At 39.8% G+C, this 6609-nt stretch overlaps 1 long non-coding RNA gene across 1 annotated transcript in view; it reads right to left on the bottom strand.

The window, feature by feature from the left end:
* Positions 1-65: 65 nt before the first annotated feature.
* Positions 66-6609, bottom strand: part of LOC135313055 (uncharacterized) — a 47479-nt gene continuing 40935 nt past the window's right edge. The window contains exons 3-4 of the long non-coding RNA XR_010372627.1: positions 5289-5486; positions 66-337 (exon numbers count right to left, since the gene is read on the bottom strand). This is a non-coding gene — a long non-coding RNA (uncharacterized LOC135313055). The remainder of the gene's footprint in view (positions 338-5288; positions 5487-6609) is intronic.

The raw sequence follows: 6609 nt of genomic DNA, 5'->3' as shown, positions 1-6609 counted from the left end.
GGCGAGGAGGCGAGGGGAGGGCTCCCCTCGCCCTCCCCTCGCTTCCTCGCCCGGGGCCACCCCCCGGTCGGCGGGTCCCGATCCCCCCCCCTTTTCCCCTCAGGCAGGAGGAGGAGGCGGGGAAAAAAGGGCCGGGTTATCAATTCCCCTGTTAACTCTTCTCCTTGCGGTCTTGTCTCATCCTTTGGGCGTCTTCTGCGAGAAGATGAGGAGGGTGGTGCTGATGGAGATGATGGGATGCTCCGTCAAAGGGGGTGTATGCGCGCTGGGGGAGGGGGGAGCAGCAGGGTCCCCGAGCTCCCCTAAACGGAGGTTGATGGGAGCCGTGCTGTCTCTGCTGGTGAGAAAAGCGGCCAAGGAGGATTAGCCCTTGCTCATTTAAAGGTTAAGCTCAAAGCTAACCTTTGCGACTAGGTGCAGCCTGCAAGGCTGCCCATCCCGGGAGCGTGGAGGGTGTGTAATTCCCCCCCCGCTACCTTCCAGCCCCAATTCCTGTTAAAGCAGTCTAAAAATGGCAAACTGTTTCTCTACTTTCACATATTTATAGGTGTTTATTACACAAGTACACAGAACCCCAGCCATGCGCCAAGACCTCGATACTATTAGCACTATAAACACAAGCTAAAGAGATAGTCTTGTCCCAAGACCTTATAAATTATGTATAACAGATTACAGATAGAGAAGAATGCAATGAAACAATACAAGCCAGTATGACAGGCAGGGAACTCGACACAGCACAAAGTACTGAAGGTACTGAACTATTTACTTTTACGGGTAGCCTTTTGCTCAAATCAACTTTGAAGGCACCTGGAGACAGGATTATGGGGAACTAGTGGGAACATGACTGTGTATTGATGGGATTTTCAAAACTGCCAAAATTACTCAGGAACATGCATTCCCCTTATTTTGACAATCCCACCTGAACTAAAAACAAAAAAGAAAAAACCAACAGTGACACAGGAAGACTAGAAAAACTACACTGAAGACATATGAACCTAATATTCTATTAAATATACCAAAGTCATGGAGTAACAATGAAGCTCTTGGTCTTTATTGTCAAGGCATTCAACAGGCAGGGCTGCTGGCTAAATCATAATTATCCCTCTTAACTCCTTCAAAGAGCTTTGACTGATCTATAAGACATGGCTGCCCTTTACAAACATTGCGTTGACTTGTCCCTGTTATTCCTTACTTCCACATACGTCTGCTAATTTAATTCTGTAATGTAGTGTCAGCTAAATTGACTGGTGCCAAAAAATTAGGGTCCCTAGTTCCCAGGTTCTCTCAGAGATCTTTTCTGCAAGGTGTCATCATATTTGCCTCATTCTGCCTTTGGGTACCAAGCTGTTTTCAGCAAAAAGGCTACACATAACGGTTCATAGCTCAGCACCTGCAGTTACTTCGTACCTGAGTTTCCTAAAAATTCCTCAAGTGTGAATACCATCCGGTCCATATTATTTGTTGACATAATTATTGACTTGTCAAAGCTCTTCAGTTTGAAACAATTGCCTCAAATTTAACCTTCCTTGAAAAAGATTCTGATGTAGACTCTCTTAAAACTCTCCCGTGGTGAATTCACGCAGCCTTTCCCCTTACAACCTAATTTTTTTCTGGACGCTCTTCAAAACCATGATTATCTACTGGTCCTATAGATTCTCTGGCAGACTTTCTGCTTCTGATGAATCTGAATTAAATGTTAGTCATGTTGCTTAATGCACTCTAGGAAAAAAACTACAGGTATTAACGTCTCAGCACAGTATACAAATTTAAGCAGAGTAAAAATAGAATACTTTTTCCTTTGAAGTACTATGTATCTACAGTTACATAATAAATTGCAGTCCTTAACAAGCCTTCCTCCCTAAACAATTAAAAGACCTCATCGAGATCAATTTTTTCTATATTAAAAAGGATTTACGTCCTTTAATTTAATTAAGTGGCCAAAGGTTGGGAAAGCCAGAAGGCTACCCACAAAACGTTAATTCAGACCTCTTGTCCATGTGCATTGCAACACTGTACTTAATTCCAAGCTTGTCTGCAGAATACCAGGCTCCATTTGGAACATTTGAAATTACGTAGTGGCAGGCATGTGAGACTGGCTAATCACGCCTCCTCCTGTCTTCCCATCCATTTATTCTGTTACTTTCTAGGCTCTCTTTTCATCCCTTATCATCTCTCATGTGGAAATTTCTCTCTCCCTGGTCTGTCTGAAATTCTTACCCTTAGATAAGCACTTTAGTAGTGAATCAGGTAAAGGGTTTTACCATAGGGTCACAGAGGTTGCTAATTATGCCTTCAAAAGTTACTTGTGACTTTTCTCCAAAGGTAAGAAAAAAATGAAAAGAAAAGGAAGGAAAACAAAGACAGGAGGAAAGAGAGTGAAAAACAAGGAAACAAAAGTTTGCAGGTTGAGGCAGAAGGCAAATAAGGAATTGATGTCGGTCTTCATGACATCATAGAGCTTCCTTTTTGCAAAGGATCAGCTCTCAAACTACAAGCTTTACAGAGAGAGACAGTTGCAGATGAAAGCAAAAAGAAGGCATTAAGTTGCCTGAAATCTTGGAGGGGAAGGATCATACTGTATTTATAAATAGTGCTGCACTGTCTCAGTAGACATTCTGGAAAATTAATTATTTTTTAAAAAAATTTGTGACAAAAACTCTGCTTTCTATCTGCTTCTCTCGGAAGAAGGCCTCATCAGTCAAAGCCATTGTTTCCTCTCTGCGCCTAAGTATTAGAAAGAAGAAACACTTTTCAGAGGATTATTTTCTATGGAGATGCTTGAGATGTAATCATGAGCTAATAAATTACATCTTTGGTTGGTGAATTTGGTCTTCGCATAGAATTATAATGTTACCTTCAAACTGTAATGTTCCTTGAAAAAGTTTTCCAGCAGAACTAACAAAAATTGGAACCAGCGGTTTTTGTGACATTATCAGTAAGTTAGCATTATTACAGTGGACTAAAAACAGTATTTCCACTTAATGGGAAATTTTAGACCTGAAAGAGGCCAAAGCAATAACTATTCAATATTATTTTCTTCTGGCACACAAAATTTTAAAGAAAATTTGAGCTAGAAAAGCATACTCTTTCCTAAATGAAGTGGGGTCTCTGAAGGCTTAAGTTTCCCAGTGAAACTAAGTATAAGCATATTTTGTTTGCTAGTCAATCTCAATATCATAAAATTCACATTTTCAAAAGAAGTGGTTAAAAATGGTAGTTACTCTCCTGAGTGCTTCAGTCTAAATTTAGAGAGTTCCTGACCCTTTCCCATACATTTTCTCTGCAATCACTGGCACTAGAAACTTGATTTCTTAAATAAAAATACAATTCTCAGTTTCTTATTTGCTTCCAGGAGCGTTAATAATAAAGATATCCTCAAAATTGTGATAATACTCTGTGCTGAGCCATGCTGCAGGGTATAATGGTTTTGCCTTGAATAGGATAAGAAAGCAGACCTAATTTATTGAAGGCAGGGCATGTTACAGTCCAGTAAAATTAAACACTCATGACTTCAAGGACATAACTGTGCAGATATTTTTTCACATGGGCTTAATATGCAGGCAAGCTTATATTGTGGGAGATTTTTAATGTGTGGCCTTCATAAGCTACCACACAGAGCTGCTGTGGGGATTAACTAGTTAAGATTCGTAAAGTACTTTGAAGATTATAAGGCATTAAGTTGCATAAGTGCTAAGCACTATTATTTAATACATAAGTATTATAAACAAGCTTTATAGGACAAGTCATATTCACCTCACTAGTATGAGTCTTTGTGCTTTCAATATAGTTGCTGCAAGAGGTAAAGGAAGCAGAACTGACCACAAGAGAGTGAAATTCCTTTCATGTTTCACTATCAGAGACTAAAGTGAGATACTGCTGTAATGGTGTTGCAGAAAATTTAATTGAAAAATAATTATTACAAAATGAAAATATATTATTATGAAATGCAACAATAGATCCAAGAAATTTACATTAAAAAGCAGGACTCCTTAAGGTGCCAGTTCTGCCATCCTTACTTAATCTATATCCTATCTTACCCAAGCAGACCCACTGACTATTCTCCAGAAAGTACAACTCCAAACCCCAAATCCACAGGTAGACAAAATACATCAATTATATCAGCTGAAATTGTTGCCAAGTTACTGTAAGGATGGGTAAAATCTGTACACCTGGAAGCTGTACTTCATATATATATATTTTAGCTTTGACTTAAATCAATTAAAAATTATTTGAGTCAAAATTTTGGAAGAAAGATGAACACAGAGGGATGGTTGTCTTTATCAGTCAGATTGAGAACACCTTTTTTTGATTCAGCTTCTTTGCTGAGCTTCATTTTGGTATCAACCTTCCTCTCCCTTGTTTTGTAACGTCGACTTTCAGTAGCAGAAGCAGTTGTTGGGGTTTTTTGTGGTAGGGAAGGGACAGGGTGTTTGCTAATAAAATAACGATGCCAAACAGAAACAACGTGACATAATTTTGTGTCTAACTGTGCTGCAGACAGGGGAACACGAGTGTTTCAGGACTGCTGACATCCATGCACTATAGATGGTAGGGCAGCATATTGTCAGACCCTGAGGTGCATCCCAGCATCCTAAGACCCTGTTTGGCATGCAGGGAAGGAGAGCTGCATTTATTTACCTTACAAGGACTAATTATTATTCAATGGCGGTCTCCTTGCAGGACAAAGCACTCAGATAGCACTTAAATTTCTTGCCTTTGCACAAGTGCTGCAGACATTTCACAAGGACAGGCTTTTGAAGTATATGCACTTCCTCTCTGTGGCTAAGAATAAAGATTACTTTCCTATAATGTTTTGACATTTTGATCTGAATTTAAGCATATAATAAAAATGCACTTCACTGAATGTCTACAGTATGAACTGAAATTCAGCTTTAGAGACAAGTAAAGGTAAAAGAGGGCAAACAGAGAGTGAATAGTGCCCTTGTACAATAAACACAGATCCTTGCCATTTCCTGGGTCAAGGAAGTTGCAGGCCTTTAATGCTCCTACTTCTCTTTGGAAAGCATAAACTTTGCTTACCCTATTAAGTTAATCATTGTGCCACAGGAGATCAAATTATTTGTCCCAAAACTCACATTAAGTCCATTAAAAAGACATAGCTCAACTTAGCTTTCTAAACACTGATCCCCATCCCAGACCACTTTAGGCATTCAACTCAGAAACAGCTTAAAACAGACTAGAACAGCACAGTGCACATTGTCAGAGAAAATATTTGTCTACATATGGTGCCAACTTTGACTCTATGCACTCTGTTAACAGGGTCTTACCAGTCTTTTGACCAGCTGTCCCAGGAGATGTGGGAAACTGGAATTAGTATACTTCATTCAGACTCAGCTCCTTAAGATCCAAAGTGTTCCCGCAGCAATTCGGGGCTTCTTTGTTCTCATCAGGTTTTATAGGTTTTCCAAACCTTTATCTGAGGCTCCACTCACCTCCGCAGTTGCACTCCCACCTCAGTGTCACAGCTAAAGCAAGAAAAGCAACTCGGCTGTAACGTTCTTTTCTTTTGCCTTTTCAGGAATCTTTTTCTTGGATTTCCTTACTCCTTTCTGTTTTGCTTAGAGTCTTAAATTGTACAATGGCAGCTACTCATTATTCATTTTAGATTCAAATTATGGGTTACTCATGCTGTTGCTCATACCAACAGTAAACTACTTGACCTGCAGTGGTATTCTTAATGCTTATTTTGGCAGAGGTTAAATTGTATTTCTGAAAAGGCAGATATTTACCAGGTGCATTACAAATCTAGTTAGAATTTGAAAAAAAAATACAGCTAGGAGTTACTGGGCTTGAAAGATACAATGGCTGCTATCGATTTCATGTACTGTGCCGACCATGACACACACAGTTTGGAAATAGGTGTATGTGGCTCAGTTTTCATGTGATTTTAGTATATTGAGTGAGACCAAAACTCTGTAAAAATAGAACAGTTAACAAATAGTTTTGAATGTTGCTTAAAACCAGTGTCTGGTGTACAGGACAGAAAGAAATATAATAAGTGAGCATCCCACCAGTCCCTCCATGCAATGGATGACGCACCACTAAACGCCAGTGCATATGTGTCATGCTGGCAGTAGCCGCATGCAGCTAGATGGTAGACAGTATTGAAAGATGGTATGTCCACAGCCTCCCCATACTCACAGTGGAACAAGAACCATTACAAGAAGACCGTGTGCATTTTTAAAATGTTTTTCTTTCTTCAGATGGCAGATGAGTTCAGTGTATGCTGGGCCTCAGAAATTTCTCTTCTTCATTACAGGCAATAGCTCCCCTACAGCTTCCCCTCCCAAGAAAACCCATGCTAACAGGGGACTCACTGCAGTCGCAGGGGGCAGTAAGCACTGAGTTGCTACCCTGCTGGCTACAGCTTTCTCAGGTGGTGATTTTAGTACTGGGAAAGGAAATTATGGAACTAACTGGATTTTGAAGGGAGTTGCCTTGTAATTTCAGCTGGGTCTTTACCAGAGGTTTCCCCTTGTTGTCAACATTTTTTTTCTCTTTTTAGAACAAATCATAGTTCCGAATTTTACATCCCATTTTGAAAATGCACTTTGTTTAGTTTACTAAAGCTGTAGCTTCACTTTTCTT

This window comes from Phalacrocorax carbo, chromosome 4, assembly GCF_963921805.1.
Source record: "Phalacrocorax carbo chromosome 4, bPhaCar2.1, whole genome shotgun sequence".
Lineage (NCBI taxonomy): Eukaryota > Metazoa > Chordata > Aves > Suliformes > Phalacrocoracidae > Phalacrocorax > Phalacrocorax carbo.
Note: the sequence above shows the minus strand (reverse complement) of the source record. Positions and strands in the feature narration are given on the sequence as shown.